Raw genomic sequence first — 18,716 nt, 5'->3', positions numbered from 1 at the left:
AACGCCACAGAAAACAATTTGATAGTACTACGCAATGAAACCAAACCCTAAATCTATTAAAAGTACTGGAAATATACCTACATAAAGTTAATGAAACTGGATAAAAATGAACAGACAGATTTCTATAGCCATAGTTATTTCAGTTATTTTAAAAACTTGTTTTAAATGTATTCATTGCATATGTCAATATAGTTACTAGACACATCTATGACACAGCGTGATAAACTTCATATTTGCTCATATGTTTGTCCATTACATACATATCCACCTTGTAAAGCAAGATTCGAAGAAACTACTCTTGTCTTCTTCCTAACTGCATGAACTCCGGTTGGTCTTGATTCGCTTTTAGCCCAACGTTCTCTGCGTAGTTGTCCATTTTCTGGCACATTTCTTTCAAATCACATTGCTTAGCAGTACTACACTACTGGCCATTAAAATTGCTACACCACGAAGATGAAGTGCTAAAGGCGCGAAATTTAACAGACAGGAAGACGATACTGTGATATGCAACTGATTAGCTTTTCAGGGCATTCACACAAGGCTGGCGCCGGTGGGGACACCTACAACGTTCTGACATGAGGAAAGTTACCAACCTATTTCTCATACAAAAGCAGTAGTTGACTGGCGTTGCCTGGTGAAACGTTGTTGTGATGCCTCGTGTAAGGAGGACAAATGCTACCATCACGTTTCCGACTTTGATAAAGGTCGGATTGTAGCCTATCGCGATTGCGGTTTATCGTATCACGACATTGCTGCTCGCGTTGGTCGAGATCCAATGACTGTTAGTACAATATAGAGTCGGTGGGTTCAGGAGGGTAATACGGAACGCCGTGCTGGATCCCAAAGGCCTCGTATCACTAGCAGTCGAGATAACAGGCATCTTATCCGCATGGCTGTAACGGATCGTGCAGCCAAGTCTCGATCCCTGAGTCAAGAGATGTGGACGTTTGCAGGACAACAACCATCTGCACGAACAGTTCGTCGACTTTTGCAACAGCATGGACTATCAGCTCGGAGACCATGGCTGCGGTTTCCCTTGACGCCGCATCACAGACAGGAGCGCCTGCGATGGTGTACTCAACGACGAACCTGGGTGCACGAATGGCAAAACGTCATTTTTTCAGATGAATCCAGGTTCTGTTTACAGCATCATGATGGTCGCATCCGTGTTTGGCGACATCGCGATGAACGCACATTGGAAGCGTGTATTCGTCATTGCCGTACTGGCGTATCACCCGGCGTGATGGTATGGGGTGCCATTGGTTACACGTTTCCGTCACCTCTTGTTCGCATTGACGGCACTTTGAACAGTGGACGTTACATTTCAGATGTGTTACTACCCGTGGCTCTACCTTTCATTCGATCCCTGCGAAACCCTACATTCCAGCAGAGTATAATGCACTACCGCATGTTGCAGGTCGTGTACGGGCCTTTCTTGATACAGAAAATGTTCGACTGCTGCCCTGGCCAGCACATTCTCCAGATCTCTCACCAGTTGAAAACGTCTGGTCAATGATGGCCGAGCAACTGTCTCGACACAATACGCCAGTCACTACTCTTGATGAAGTGTGGTATCGTGTTGAAGCTTCATGGTCAGCTGTACCTGTACACGCTATCCAAGCTCTATTTGACTCAATGCCCAGGTGTATGAAGGCCGTTATTACGGCCAGAAGTGGTTGTTCTGGGTGCTCATTTTTCAGGATCTATGCACCCAAATTGCGTGAAAATGTAATCACATGTCAGATCTAGTATAATATATTTGTCCAATGAATACCCGTTTATCATCTGCATTTCTTCTTGGTGTAGCAATTTTATTGGCCAGTAGTGTAGTCATGGACCACATTTCCACCTATTCTCTTAGCGAATATTATCCTTGCAATTGTGGATGAAGAAGCATAAAAAAAAGGAGCGACTGGTTATCTACACTTGATACAGAGACCATATTGCATTTGTGAGCACATGAAATGTAAGTCGTAGTTGAGATGGGAATGCAACAGGGTAGCAGCCTATCCAGTTTGATTTCCTTAGCAGTACTATGTCATCTGCATTTTCGAGACAATTGAAATTACCGTTCATCTGCACTCAGGCCCATTCCTATTGCCTACATTGCCTCATTACTTTCTTTAAGATGACACATAACAGAACGCAAGACTGATGTGAGACCCACTCAGTCTCGAACGTTTCAGACGTGACGCTTCGGATACGCACTGCTGCCCTTGACCCATCCATAGAAGTCCGCACCATCCTCATAAGCTTCTCAGGGATTCTGAAGTCACATAGTGCATTGTATACGCTATTCCTGTGGATACTGTCGTATACATGTTCATCGCATCATGTTTAACTATGTGATCTGTTTCCTGTATACATCTACCAAACTTCAACAACAGCCCGTATCGAGCTACTGAGCGTCTCTCTTGCAGAGTCTTCCACTGGATTTTATCAGTCATCTCCATAACACTTTCGCGGTTACTAAATGATATTGTAGCGAAGCGCGCTGCTCTCCGTTGGATCTTTCTATCTCTTCTATCAACCCCATCTGGTACGGATCCCATACCGGTGAGCAGTATTCAAGCAGTGGGCGAATAAGTGTACTGTAACCTACTTCCTTTGTTTTCGGACTGCATTTCCTTAGGATTCTTCCAATGAATCTCAGTCTGGCACCTGCTTTACCGACGATTAATTTTATATTTTCATTCCATTTTAAATCATTCCTGATGCCTACTCGCAGATAATTTGTGGAATTAACTGCTTCCAGTTGCTGATTTGCTATATTGTAGCTGACTGATAAAGGATCTTTCTTTCTATGTATTCGTAGCACATTACACTTGTCTACATTGAGATTCAATTGCCATTCCCTGCACCATGCGTCAAGAGGTATTCAGCGACAGCGGAAGTAAACGGACTGCGCTTCCATTGAAAAATGGAAATAAATGTTGTAATGGATAGGACAGGTTATTAAGCTACGTCCTGCAGAATCATGGAGGACGTGTAACCGGATGATTCGCTTCTCCTGGTTTTCGTATGTGCGTGCGAGAGGGTTCCACGCAGCAGCAACATTAATCTCAGTCGGACAGCTATCGCTTAATGCCCGCCGTTTTGGCGGTGTGGGCGTGACGGCGTCCTTCAACCGGAAGGTGGCAGCGCGTGTTCAGATGTTTACGCCGCGCACGTGGGCGCGGGTCGAGCGAAGCTCCGGCGCACCAGCCAAGGCTGCGGAGGAGGCGGCGCAGCAAGTAGATGCGGGCAGCGCCTGCCTGGTACGGCGCCAAGTCCTGACGGCTCCTCACCACTTGTGTCAGCTTGTGCAACTCCCCACCCACTGTCCGCGGTCTCACTAAGCACAGGCCGTCATATGTCTGTGTCTGATACTCCGAAGTTGTCCTTCACCTGTACACGAGGCCTCTAGACCTGAGAACTTTTGCGTTAGGCACGTGTAGGACGATATACCTTTAGAAGTTTTACCTTTAAGATCTTGGATACATATGAGCTTCTAAAAACATAAATGGTGCTCAGTTGAAGTGTCCAAAAGAACAGACACCAGATAAATATAATTAAGACGAGGACGGCCAGCGCGGATGTCCCCAGACTCGAACTTTTACGAGAATCGAGGATATACTTCGACTAATGAGAACAATGGACAAGGGGCACTACATCCGTAGTGTGTGGACAGGGTGACAGGTGGCGAGCTAGGGTAGTCCGTGCAGTTGCGATGACCACTGCTTGAATAATGCTCACAGGTGTGGGATCCTCACCAGATAGGGTTGACAGAAGAGATAGAGAAGATCCAACGGAGAGCAGCGCGCTTCGTTGCAGGATCATTTAGTAATCGCGAAAGCGTTACGGAGATGATAAACTCCAGTGGATGACTCTGCAAGAGAGAAGCTCAGTAGCTCGATACGGGCTGTTGTTGAAGTTTCGACAACATACCTTCACCGGGGAGTCAAGCAGTATATTGCTCCCTCCGACGTATATCTCGCGAAGAGACCATGAGGCTAAAATCAGAGAGTTTAGAGCCCACACAGGGTCATACCGAAAATCTTTCTTTCGACGAACAATACGAGACTGGAATAGAAGGGAGAACCAATAGAGGTACTCAGGGTACCCTCCGCCACACATCGTCAGGTGGCTTGCGAAGTATGGATGTAGATCTAGATGTGCCATCCGGATGGCGCAGTGGTCAGCGCATCTGCCTAGTAAGCAGAAGACCAGGGTTTGAATCCTGGTCTTGCACAAATTTTGAATTTTGAATACCCCCTCGCAGCGAGTGTCTCCTTGTGCCTTAAGTCATAGTTGAATCAAAACCGTATGTATATATAACTACAGTTTATTTTCCTTTTTCACTCACAAAACTTTCTTTACATTCGCCACCCCCCCCCCTCCCCTCCCTTCTTTTCCTTTAGCGTGGTTGGAGACGATGGACACACGTTCGTCGGCCGACGTTTATCAACCAGGTTAAGCTGATTCTGTATTCAGCGGTGGTGTGCTTCCACCCTTTGGTGACGGTGTGTACTGGAAATCTACGCACGCTTCGATCCACCACCACCCATCACAAACAAATTCGGTAATAAAGACATAGGCCCACTGAGCTGAAGAATTACAACTTCTACGAATAGTGTTGGTTGGTTGGTTGGTTGGTTTGGGGAAGGAGACCAGACAGCGTGGTCATCGGTCTCATCGGATTAGGGAAGGACGGAGAAGGAAGTCGGCCGTGCCCTTTCAGAGGAACCATCCCGGCATTTGCCTGGAGTGATTTAGGGAAATCACTACGAATAGTGTTCCGATGGACCAGGGCGACGAATTAAGTATCGATATTCATAATGTTTTTCAATAAAACAGCAATCAAATTACAAAACTAAATTTAGACCTTTATTGTACATCCTTGACAGTGCGCCCATGGTCTAGGGATAGAGAGAGTCTTTGATTCATAGGCCGGCCGGAGTGTCCGTGCGGTTCTGGGCGCTACAGTCTGGAACCGAGCGACCGCTACGGTCGCAGGCTCCAATCCTTCCTCGGGCATGGATGTGTGTGATGTCTTTAGGTTGGTTAGGTTTAATTAGTTCTAAGATCTAGGCGACTGATGAGCACAGCAGTTAAGTCGCATAGTGCTCAGAGCCATTTGATCCATTTGATTCATAATCAAAACGTCCTCGGTCCCGGTTCAAAATGGCTCTAATCACTATGGGACTTAACTGCTGAAGTCATCAGTACCCTAGAACTTAGAACTACTTAAACCTAACTAACCTAAGGACATCACACACATCCATGCCCGAGGCAGGATTCGAACCTGCGACTGTCGCGGTCGCGCGGTTCCAGACTGTATCGCCTAGAACCGCTCGGCCACTTCGGCCGGCCTCGGTTCCGGGTTCGACCTCTGCCACCGCTTGTAATTTGAAGAAAAATCGTTAGAAGTCCCTGCCGAAGACATTCGGTATATGAAATCACCCTCATTCTGCCAACTGTCTTGTCAAAGAGGGAGGAGAAGCCGGCAGATGTTGAGGGCACTTTCTTGCCCTTGGAGAGGGAAACTGCTCCTAGAGGCGGAAGAATCAGCATTGATCTGCAGCATGAGGAAACAAAGGCGACGGAAACCACTGCATTAAAGACACATAATGTGTATCAACAGAACATGTGACCTGTAATTGAAAAAGTGTTCTGATGACCTCTCCGTTGGCAAAGTAGTCCTCTATATGTATCTCCGAGAGGGGACTACCAAGGTGGAGGTGACCATGAGAAAAAGTGTGAATAACAAGTTAAAGCATAACGTTCTATGAGTCGGGGCATTTGATTTCAGGACATTAAACGCTATAGGAAAGCTAGAAAATCTCAAAAGAGGAATGCTAAGGCTCAATCAAGATATAATGGATTCAGTGTAATTTGGAAAATTATGGTAAGTTCCTATAGGACTAAATTACTGAGGTCATCTCTATACAAAATGTTCATTTTACGACACTCATTTACTAAGGTCGCATTAATGCACTGAATTTAAAATTGAAAAGTTAATAAACATATAGCAGAACTGCTACAATACTTATTTACAGTGAACACATTAATTCACTGAAATGGTGAAGAGCAGAAGTTTTATATATATATATATATATATATATATATATATATATATATATGTGTGTGTGTGTGTGTGTGTGTGTGTTAGTTTATTCTGTATATATATAGGTTAGTTCATGCTACTGAGAAATTCATCAATGGAGTAGGAGGAGTTGGCCATCAATAAATCCTTTACGCTTCTCTTAAAATGAATTTCACTGGTTGTTAAGCTTGTTATGGCTGCTGGCGAGTTATTGAAAATGTATGTTCCTGAATAATGCACACCTTTTTGTACAGGGGTAAGTGACTTTAAAACCTTGTGAAGATTATTCTTATTTCTAGTATTGATTCCACGAACTGAGCTGTTGGTGTGAAAAAGTGATATAATTTTAATGACTACTTTCATTAAGGAATAAATATGTTAGGAAGTAGTAGTTAGTATCCTAGTTCCCTAAACAGGTTTCTGCAGCATGTTCTTGAGTTGACACCAAATATAACTCTTATTGCACGTTTTTGTGCTCTGAAAACTTTAACTTGGTTGCATGAATTACACCAAAAAATAATCCCATATGACACTATGGTGTGAAAGTAAGCATAGTATGCCAGCTTTTTCATTTTTATATCCCCTGTGTCTGACCTAATTCGCATTGCAAATAGAAATTTGTTTATACTTTTCAGCAGTTCTGTGGTGTGCACCTCCCAGTTGAATTTATTATCAAGCTGTAATTCCAAGAATTTAACACTGTCCACTTCTTCTATCTGCTTGTCATCATATGTTAGGCATATACTCGTGGGACACCCGTTACAAATTTTGAACTGCATGTGGAGTGTTTTTTCAAAGTTTAGGTACGAAGAATTGGCTAGGAACCAGTAGTTAATGATCACAAATATCTTATTAGCTGCTCTTTATAAAACTACACTTGATTTGCTATTTATTGCAATGTTTGTATCATCGAAAAAAAAAACGAACTTGGCATCTTGTAATGTTATTGATGAAAGGTCAGTGATATACACAAGAAAAAGTAAGGGCCCGAAGATGGAAACTTGTGGGACCCCACATGTAATTAGTTCCCAGTTGAATGATATCTGATAGCTTAATACATGTCTCTTTCCTAATAACACCCTTTGTTTCCTGCCAGAGATATGAGATTTGAACCTTATTGCAGCATTTCCTGTTACACCATAATATTCTAATTTGCTTAAAAGGATATTGTGATTTACACAGTCAAGTGCCTTTGGCAGATCACAAAATATACCAGACGCCTGCAGTTTTTTGTCTAATGAATTAAGTACATTTTCACTGTAAGTGTAGATACCCTTCTCAGTATTAGAACCCTTTAGTAACCCGAACTGCGGATTTGACAGTATGTTATTTGTGATAAGATGGTTATGAAGCCGACTGTACATTACCTTTTCTAAAAATTTTCAGAATGCTGGCAAAAGTGAAATTGGACGGAAGTTTTACGCTATTTCTTTATCATCCTTCTTAAACAGTGGCTTAATGTCAGCATATTTCAACCATTCAGGATATATTCCACTGATAAACGAGGAGATACACACACATAGCTCACTATGTTATTTAATTCAGAATCAATTCTTCAATTAACTATGTTGATATTTCATCATACCCACTAGATGATTTTGATTTTAAAGATTTTATGATGGACATTACTTCTGGTGGGGTAGTGAGGGTCAAATTCATATTATGGAAGTTACTTGAAATATCTCGTCTGAGCCGGCCGGAGTGACCGAGCGGCTCTAGGCGCAACAGTCTGGAACCGCGCGACCCCTACGGTCGTAGGTTCGAATCCTGCCTCGGGCATGGATGTGTGTGATGTCCTTAGGTTAGGTTAGGTTTAATTAGTTCTAAGTTCTAGGGGACTGATGACCACAGATGTTAAATCCCATAGTGCTCAGAACCATTTGTCTCGTCTGAGGTACCCCATGGCAGTATCTACAGAACCTGACAACCCCATCTTTTCAATAACAGTTATAAAATGTTTATTAAAAAGTTCAACAACACTATAAACATCTGTCATCAATGTATCATGTCTGGTTCTAACGGTCTCCTCCTTCACTATATCCCATATTGTCTTTATTTTGTTACCTGATATGACTATCTTTACCTTGTAATATATTTGCTTTGATGTCCGTATTACAGTCTTTAATATTTTGCAGTATTTCTTCTAATGTGCTATAGCAGCAACATCAGAAATGGTTCGGAGTGACAGATAACAGTTTTCTTTTTGTTTTACAAGATACCTTTATTCCTTGAGTAATCCATGGCTTCTTTGTAGACTTTGCTCTAACCTTGGTTAGCTTTGGGGGAATACAGTCTTCAAATAAGGTAAGCACTTTATTAGCAAAAGTGCTATATTTTTCCATTCATGCCATGAGTACTGTAAACATCACTCCAGTGAATGTGTCTGAGGAGTGTCCTAAAATAATCAGTTTTTGGCTTATTGTTTACCCTATGAGTTCATATTTAACAAATTTTATATTCTGTTCAGTATGTAGATTTAACAGAAGGAACAGCATGTCATGGTCTGAGAGCCGAATTGGTTTTGTAATATAATTTTGTTAATTGGACTTTTCTATAGAGGTATTATCAATGGATGTTTGTGAGCAATTGGGTACCGTAGTTGGGAACTTAACAGTGGGAATTAAGTTGAATGATAGCGTTACTAATCAAATAAGTTCTTATTGGGAGAATCTTTAAGGAAATCTGCATTGAGGTCACCAGCAACCACTCTTTCTTTGCTTTTGGTTGTTAAATGGGCCAATAGAGCTTCAAGTGGCTTATGAACAGATTAAAGTTACCTGCGGATGCTCGATATACACTTAATATTATAAAGGTTTTTTAATGAAATTCTACTTCTGTTGCACGTGCTTCCATATCCTCTTCTAGGCAAAATTTATGAATGTTTATGATCTTAAATTTATGACAGTTCCTGATGAATATGGCAACTCCTCCTGTCTCCATTTCTGCACTACAAAAGTGAGATGCTAACCTAAATCCTATAACACCTAAAATTCTATACCAGTCGCCATTGTAAAGGCAGTTGTTTATCAGAAACACCATTTTCTTTCTCTAGCTGGTTGTATGCTTCTCCTTTTCCGACCGCAGTGAATGACCTAATTCTTTTGTTTGCGGGTATTATAGTTCATCTAGCGATGCAGTGCGTTCCCATTTAGTTAGGGTGACACGCACTGGTAAGTGAAACACGTCAGTTTTTCTTCTTTACGACCTCTTTTTCCTAAATTTTGTTTACTTACTGTAGAAGCCTTACTAGAATTTCACGTTACTTTCCCGCTATTTCGTTTCAGAGCGAAGTCGTCCGCGCACCGCTGCTTCTGAAAATTGCGTGCGCAACGAGAATCGCGATTTAACGTGTGAAGTTACCTCGGTAAGTAACTAACAATCAAACCTCCATAGCTGATAACGCTAATAGTGTCTTCACTCTAGTGACTAGCCATCAGCAACGTGTGCACCGCACCGCCCGACCTTGGGTATAAATAGCAGCTCATTGAAGAAGCGCGATGAGGGTCCGTAATTTCACGGAGAGTACCAAGTAAGCAGCGACGTGTTGGCACATCGCCCACAACCACGCTTCAGGGTATCGGCGAATGCTTGCGATCCTGCCTGGTACACAAGGTGGTGGCCGTTTGACTGAGAAACACGACGCTGAGAACGCATTTACGGGGACTATAATGTTTCGTTCAACGCAATTCTGGCATGGTTCGCCGGCCGATTATTCCCTGACGTCACGCCAGTTGGTCTGTCCGAAAGGTCTTCCGTGAACCGGTGACTCGCTCCATCTTAGTCACGCCTGCCGGAGCAGTTTCACATTTTCTTCGTCTGTCAGACTCCCGTGTTGGATGTCGTCGTCAGTGTGCACTCGCTACTCTGTGGTCTGGCAATAAACCAACTCGTACGTAAATGCCTCATGAGGAGTACAACAGCCGCATTTAATCACCGTCGTGTTGACTCGTATTTAGTCACAGTAGAGACGGTGCTATCTTGCACGGCTTTTATGTTTTCTTAATTAGAAACTGCTGCAGTGTTTTACACTTTGGACAATTCATCGGTAAAACAATCAATTTCCTTTCAAGATAACACTTCTTGACGGCATGCTCTTCAGTTACTATTACGGAACATAGAGCATATTTATTCTCGAAGCTGTGTAATAGTACGCATGTCTTATGATAGAAACTCCGAAATGCACTGCAGTTACTTGTCTGGGACCATCCTCTTCACTCCTGCCCAGATTTTAGTTCACGTGGCGTGTAAGATGGACCAAGACCATTGCGAAACGCATCTGAGATTTTTTTGAGGACGCTTTCTGTAAACCTGGCTGCTCCATATTTGAAGGCAGGAGCTGTATGGTCCCTGGAATGTACAGACGGGAGAGTCTGAGAGTACCCCAACGCCTCCAATCCGTGTCGTTTCAAACCAGCGAGAAAACCATTACAGGAATCAAGAGCGCTTGAAAGATTCGTAGTTACTCGTAATGCCAAAGTTAGCCTCAGGACATGACAGGTAATTTCATTTGCCAAAATTTCCTTAGAATTCATGTTATAATTCCACTTTTCGATGAACATTATCATGAAGATGGGACGGCGTGTACCTCAGTGCCTTTGATATGTCACAGGCATTTTCCGCTGTTAAGGGGCTCCGGAACGCCCTATACTTGCAATGTTAAAATAACGCTTATAAATTACATCTTTCCTCACAAAGTATTTGAGGTAGGAAGTTGAACTTTTTGCAAATTATTTATTGGAATATGGGCTACAACTTAACACAGGGATTTTACAAAATTTTAGTTCAGTTATTAAAGATGATTTTTTTTCAATTGTAATGAAAATTCACAACATTTTTTGCAATTTCTTATTTATATATTAAAAATATACAGTTTTTTGCAAAAAGGCTGTGTTAAATTATGCAGAAGGTACTGTGTAACATTTACTGAAAGTTTGAAACAAATATGTTTCGAAGATCCTTAGAAAACATGTAATTAGTGTGAGAAAATAAAAGTTTTGGGAATCGAGCGACAAAGATTGGATTAACTTTTTAGTGCATTCCAGGTCCATAGGATGGATTATCTTCATCCTCTGCAAAATCCTCCTCCAGCTTCCTCTTGTTCCTCCTCCTGTTTACTCTTGCTTGTATTTCTAGACTCTTTACAGCCCTGTCTGCAGCCCGAAGGCGTTCCTTGTCTAAAACAAGCATCGCTCGTACCATGTTAGAACCTATCTTCATTCCCATATTTCTAAATACCTTGCACCTTACAATGTTGCCATCATTGAAAGTCGCAACAGCATCATACACACCAAAGTGAAGTGTTTCTATTCCAACAAATACAGTCTTGGGGATTCTCGACCTTATAACACTATTTACACTTTCATTGGGGTTTTGAGTTTTTCCGTGAATACACTTTTTCAACAGTTCAGGTGCTGCTAAGTCTCGGAAAATAGGTTTTACCACCTCCATTATTGCATGAGGCAGACTATGCTTATGAGTGTACACTTCACCAGTTAGCAATCCTTTGTTATATTTACACCAACTGTCTTCTTCTTTGGGACACAAGCTATGTTGGGGATTTTCATCGTCTTTATTGTTTACAGTAATAACACATACCTTTGGCTTTCCAACATTTCTCCTTTTCTTAAAAGCCTTCAGAGGATTTCTAATAACTTTACTTTTACTCATTATTATACTTCAACAAAACAGAGACTCAAGAAACAGAATTAATTACGAATATTTTCGAGATAACGACAGAGTAAATAAACATGAAACAATCGACAATCACACCAGCGATATATATTGAACCATCACAGGTTAGCCACAACACATACTTTATCTCACATCACTAAAATGTACCTGATGAACACGGACGTTAATAATAACACCATTTGACAGCAGTTTAACAGCGCCACAGTGGGTCACGCCCATGTAGAACACATTTCAAAAAAAAATTAAAAATAGTTGTAGTCTTCGGAATTGAATAAATTATATATCTATTAAAAGGTAATAGTCTGCAGATTCAGAAAACGCAAAAAAGTAAACATTGAACTTTTCATGATTTTGAGCCTTTCCGGAGCCCCTTAACAGCTGATCTTACAGCAAGTTGAAAAAGAGAGAGCCAGAGAGAGGGGTGGTATATATATGTGCGTATGATAAACCCCTTCCCTCGAAAATTTCTCTCCTTCATACTTCCTCTGTGTTACCACAGATGACGTGTCACTGATCTCATTTGTACTGAGATTGTAGTATACGTGAGGTGCCTATTTGCTCCCACCCCGTGAAGGGCATGCATAAGTTCTAATAAATGTTCAGTCTTTATAGTTGTTGTCTCTTGCGCAGAAAACAGCACGTAGGTTGTGAATCCGTTATCTTGAGGCTGTAAGAAACTCTTGGCGAGGAACTTATGTTTCATGAATAATTAAATTTTCAATTATTTTGTTTATGCGGGATGATATACGCTTTTTATTAGCAGAACACGAGAAACTGCACAATTACATTCCACTTTAGAGTCGCAAATAATTTCCATTCTTCAGCAAAATAATGAACTGCACATTTCCGTAACTATCACAGTGTTGTCAACTATTTGTACAAATAACCAGAATTGCTAATAAAGCCTTAACTGGCACCAAACGCGGCAGACACCGTGTCTGTCCCCCGAGGCTGCCGAACCAGCAATGATCTTACAGCCGAACTACTTCGCCCGCCATCCAAGTTAGGCCCGATCCGAAGATCACCGAAATGCTTCTTCTGGCTTTTCGTTTTGCAGTTGTTTATAATTCTGCTGGTTATTAATACCTGTGAAATAATGGAATGATAGAAGCATCTGCCAACAGCGTGCTATATGAAATGCAAGTAAATACGCTATTTTGTTTTTCTGGTGTTAATAATAGAAGATTATCATTTTGGCGTGCAACTTCCGAACGCAGCAGCCAATCGCGGAGGAGGACCACAATGTAGGCGGTCTTTCTCACGATACCCGTACCGAACAAACCATCTGTCATAGGTACCCTACACCTCATTACGTCATCTTGCCACTGCTGCCTTCTCAACGGCTCTACGAAGAGCTTCTTGTACCTGAATGTGGTGGCTGCAAAGCCAGAAACATTACAATCTCCAGTAGCCATTCAGATACTCTCGAGAAATTTGTACGGCGGCCAATAAGCGGTGACCAGTCGCGACCCCTCACGGCTGTATGTCAGTATTCACGAGGCCGACGAGAGATTGGGGTCGCCACTACCATAACTGAAGTGTTGATGTTGTTATGCGCCGTTCTACAGCCAGTGTGCTATTCCAGGCTACACTCCAGGTAAAACGGCTGTGTCTTATAAGTATCCAGGACACAGGTAACTCGCTTACGCTGTCCTTGAATGCTGAATCCCGGTAATGCGTGGCGTGCACCAGGCTTTAATACTGGAAAGAATTTACATCTCATGGAAGTCACAGTGTGTTTGTATTTGTTTCACCAAGAAGTTCCACCACTATATGTGCCATTCTCAGGGGGTTTTAGGTACTTCACAGAGTTACGTGACGTTGCCAGGTATTTTGTGCTGTAGTTTCATATGTGCTATACTTCACGCGTGTAAAAGCTTCTTGCTACTTCCTTAGCAGTGGAAATTGGATACGATAGCTGCGAATTATTCTGTAATGGTGAACAACCTGTGTTCTCTTACTACTTCTCTTGCAGTCAGGTGTGTTTATTGATTTAATTTGTTAGCGATCGATTTCGAAGCATCTATGGTTTCATCTTTCAAGCAGTTGGGCACTTATCGGTATGCTGTACCGTCGCAACTGTATGCTGTTATGTACTACAGTATCTTCTGGTGCGCGAACTATAACACCACCATCTTCATGTTGAATGGGTGCTGTAATAAATATTTGAAAGCCATACCGTTTTTTCTTTGCAATAGAGGATACTGCGGAGACACTAGTAGGATATACTTGTGGACGTATGTCACATCGACAACAGTGCTAAAGTGTCTGAAAAATGTATGAAGCCGTCCTTGCTTCGAAATCGGTCGGAAATAAATTAGATCAGAAACCATGGCTCAGACGAGTCTTAGAACTGACTTAAATAACTTTCTATTGGGCAACTCCTTTCGAATAATTTATTATTAGAATAAGCATTGTAAAACAGTAATGTAAAGCTATTTCACTGTACTGCACTCAAGAGAAATAAAATTTGCATTCTTGACTTCTTTAGACGCCCCATAGTTCAATTACCGTGGGATCCGTTGTACACAACTAACATAAAAGTGAAAGAAAAACAGGGAGAGAGTACCCTTATACAGTTTGTCGTAGTTTCTGATGCTGTCATCTTGTTTTCCGTTATATTATATGCGTTAAAACACTTATTTTTTCGCTATCTCTTTTTCAACAGTACACATGCGTTTTATCACGGAAACACAACTTTTCTGCCATCCGTTGATGTTCCATCGTAGTTTATTTTCTTAAGGTAGTTTTCTGCATCATTTGTTCTTCTCACGCTGTCTCAGCTTTATATCTAAGTAATTCAGCACTCAGTGTTAACAGCTTTTTTTCAAGCTTTTCCTGTGGCTTAAAATAAATAAATAAATTATAGGTTAATAACTTTCAGGTTTATGCTCTAAAGAATAAAGACGTTAATATTAAATTTAAAAAAAAGTATAAACAAATTAACTTAAAAAATATTTTTTCTTAAGAAACTACATATCTTAGAAAACGATTAACATTTCATTTCTACAAATAACTTAGACTATTCACATTGAAGTAGTATACGATAGTAACACATGTTTCACTTGATTGTAGCTTAAATGCGAGAAGAAACTTAATTACTGCTGTGAAATTTGATTGCTCTTAGATACAATTAAATCGGTTGATTAAAAAAATTATTTTGTTAGCTCTCAATTTCATTCAACAGTGTTATGCAGTTGTGTCACTGCACTGTGCATTATTTATAAATTCGACTGGTGTCTCTCATTGTCGCAGTAAAGAAACTGTTTCGTCATATGCCCGATAACAGGTAATATAGTTACAATACCCACAGCAGGGAAATTTTTAGTGTCAGTTATCACATTTTTGGCTGGAAGAAGAAATTTGCATGTTTTTATTTATTCACTTCGAATTATCTTGAAATTTTCATGATACAGGATGGTCCAGATCCTTTAAAAGAGGCTGTGGATAGCGCTATGTTAGTATCGTTGTAACAATGACGTAAAAAATACTTCAGAATAGTGCTCAGTTTACTGGAGGCGCATTTGAATTTTGACGCTCAGCAACCTGTCCATTTCAGGTGATGGCTACGTTGAGACTGACGTTGCCACAGTGGACGTTTCAGTGGGCGAGCAAGCGTTGCAAACTTGAAACCGAGAGCTGTTCGTATCACCATTCGCCTTACTCTTTAGCGACTTTCCACGAGGCGCTTCTCATGCTAATAGCGCATTTGCATATTTCGCCCATACATATTAAAGCCATATTTTTCCAGCAGGTGTGCACATGCATAGGGAAATGCTAGCGAGTAGGCTCAAGATGTGTCGTGTGTTTTCTTTTTTTTATACATTTTTGCCAGTCCGTAGCGAAATGTTGCGGCAGTTATAATACGCTCACGTTTATCATACAGATGACGGATCGCAGTCTCGAATATATCATGCTGACAATGGTTTCATATCGTATATCCTCATTTAACCTTGCACCAAATACTCTTTCATACTTTGCATCGCCGCGCGGAGTGGCCGTGCGGTTTTAGGCGCCATGTCACGAATTGCGCGGCCCCTCCCGCCGGAGGTTCGAGTCCTCCCTCGTTGCATAGGTGTGTGTGTGTTGTTCTTAGCATCAGTTAGTTTAAGTAGTGTGGAAGTCTAGGGACCGATGACCTCCGCAGTTTGGTCCCATAGGAATTCACACACATTTGAACATACTCTGCATCCCTCAGTTCATGAATGAATTTTCACTCTCCAGCGGAGTGTGTGCTGACTTGGGGCTTCCTGGCAGATAAAAACGTGAACCCAGAAACTCACTGATGCCTTACTGGCAGAAATAGAGCTGTGCGGATCGTGCTTGGATAGCTCATTAGGTAGAGTACTTGCCTGCGTTAGGTAAAGGTCCCAGATTCGAGTCTCGGTCCCATACACAGTTTTGAGGTGCCAGGAAGTTTCATCCCTTGAATTGTTCTAATTGTTCTCTGATGATATACGGGACACAAAGGAAATACGATTAAAACCGCGACATGTGGTGCTTTGCTGACAATATTGTACATAAACTCTGTCCATGTTGTATCTACTACATGGAAAACTAATATCTCACTTCCGAAAAAGATCTTGCATATTAGGGGAGAGACATTCTTTTGCAGCACCTAAGTACCTTCCGAATCGATAAGGGTGGAAGTAACTCAGCAGTAATAATTATACCGAGACTTTTAAGTCTAGACTGCAACTATTTTATTTTAAAATTTTGGAATCGCAGCCGTTAGAACGGTGAAAAAAGGAACGCGTGTAGGGAGGAAATGATACAGTGTATAACACTGGATAGCGAATGACGAATACGTACCAACAGAAATATAGACGTAAAATTTCTATCAAAATTACCGTACAGCTCAGAACTACTTAAGACCGTGCAGTGGTAAAGCTGCTTCCATTTGTTCAGAAGGAACGTTACTTCATAATCCTTTTTAATTAAATTTTTATTTAGAACGAGCGATTGAAGGATTTTAAAAATATGACGCCATTGTGTTATTGTACTACAATTACAATTGGCAGTCTCTATCCCTATAATGGTGATGTATTGTTACTACCTTCTGAAATCATCAAATAGTACTAAGAACAATACCAGATGCCAGGATCACATAAAATCAGTGTTGAGAAAGGCAAGTGGAAGTCTTAGATTTGTTGGAAGGGTTATGGGACACCTGCAGTTTTCAGACTCACAATAGGAGGATCGCAGCTGGTCGGTTTAGCCAATACGAGCGTGTAAGACGAATGCTCGGGAATATTTAAGGGGAATCTTAGGAAGCAAGACGACGTTTCCGCGAAACCCTCTTGGGTAAAGTTAGAAAAGCTGTATTCCAAGAAAGTGTGAGCATTATGCTCTCACCAACTTATTCCTCCCCCGGGGGTCAAATGAAACAGACAAGAAACGCTAGGCCGCGTACAGAAGCATCAGAGAGTTATTTTTAGCCCGGTCAGTACGCGAATGGAGAATTAAAGAAAATCAATAGTACGGGTGCGATGTACCCTCCTCCATGGACAGTTATTTTCGCTCGGTCAATACGCGGATGAAACTGGAAATAAAATCGATAATATGGTTCTATGTGCCTCCGCCCATGTATAGTACAGTGACTTGTGGAGTAATTTATATTATTTTATTAACTGTATGGCATAGACACATATAAAGAAAAAGTACTGCGAATGCAGGTACATTTTAGTGATAAAAGACAAGCAAGTGTAAAGTCACAAATAAAATACAGTACTGGCGTCAAGGTATATACTAATATATAATGGTTCAGTCAACTTCATCGCAGCTGGAGATAAACTGAGCATGTCCGTCTTGTCACCTTCACCTTCATAGGCTCATTTTTGGCACTGTTGAGCATTATGAAACAATGTCTGCCGCTCCGCTTCAGAGTCACATTGGAGTGTAGACAGTTCAGCACATGTAAACAATAAATCCGCACGTCACCCAAACCCTGTGCGTATTCTGTTGACGATTTTCCCGACTTTACTTGGCAGATCGAAGCCGCTAGGTTTGTTAGCCATCCTAATATCGCTACTAATAATTGCTAATGCTTTGCTCCAAACATCTGCCCACTCAAGTTGGACTTTAAAATTGGTAGAGTGCAAATTCTTAGCTAACCTGATGGTAGGATGGAGGGACTTCATTCTGGTTGGGGTATTGCACTAGCAATGTGTGTGAGAGGATAGGAGCGGGTCACTACTGATCTTCTTGTATTAATGTAGCAGAGGTTATTGCCGGAGAAGTTGGGGGTAAAAATGTTGGGGACAAGGGAAACTCTCCGTCGCTCCCTCCACAGATTTAGTGGTGCGATGGCGCAGTGGATTGGTCGCCGAACACTGAACACAGATCAAGCATGAAAACAAGAAGGTGTACTGAACTGTGAAAAAAGAAGCAAAATAGAAACAGCAAACTCCCCAAGCTCGAGATGTGCAACATCGAGCGGAATCCAACAGTCATGGCTTCGTGGTTATGTGGTCACGTTGTTGGAATTAAAAGCGGGAGATCCACGTCCATCTCCCTGGCGCCCAATCTTTCTTTTCACAAAATTATCAACTGTCCTTCCGGTGTTCGTATGAACGTCAATTTGATCACTAGCAAAGAAATGATGAAAACACAACAATGTGTCACATCAGCTTCAACAAAAGAACGCAACCGTTTCAAAATGACACAGTTTTCCCTGTACTCTATCAAAAAATAGGTTTTCATCGCTTTGAAGTTTTGACTCTTGATTTCCTTTGTAGTATGACAAGTACCAAGACTACATAAAGAGAACAGATACGACAATGATCGGAAGATAACTTAACAATTTTGCGAAAAAAAGAAGGCTACGAGCGAGAGTTGAATACGCATCTTCCACTTTACGGTCAAACGCCGTGGCCACATAACCACGGAATCGTGACTTTTCCAGTTCGCTCAGTGCTGCAGGTTTTGATCTTGGACGTTC

At 41.6% G+C, this 18,716-nt stretch overlaps 1 protein-coding gene across 1 annotated transcript in view; it reads left to right on the top strand.

Annotated features, from left to right (window-relative positions):
* Window positions 1–18,716, top strand: part of LOC126195482 (uncharacterized) — a 362,622-nt gene that overhangs the window by 86,963 nt on the left and 256,943 nt on the right. The gene's annotated exons all lie outside the window — the stretch shown is intronic.

This window comes from Schistocerca nitens, chromosome 7 (assembly GCF_023898315.1).
Source record: "Schistocerca nitens isolate TAMUIC-IGC-003100 chromosome 7, iqSchNite1.1, whole genome shotgun sequence".
Taxonomy (NCBI): Eukaryota; Metazoa; Arthropoda; class Insecta; order Orthoptera; family Acrididae; genus Schistocerca; species Schistocerca nitens.
The sequence above is the reverse complement of the archived record's forward strand: the minus strand, read 5'-3'. Positions and strand labels throughout refer to the sequence as shown.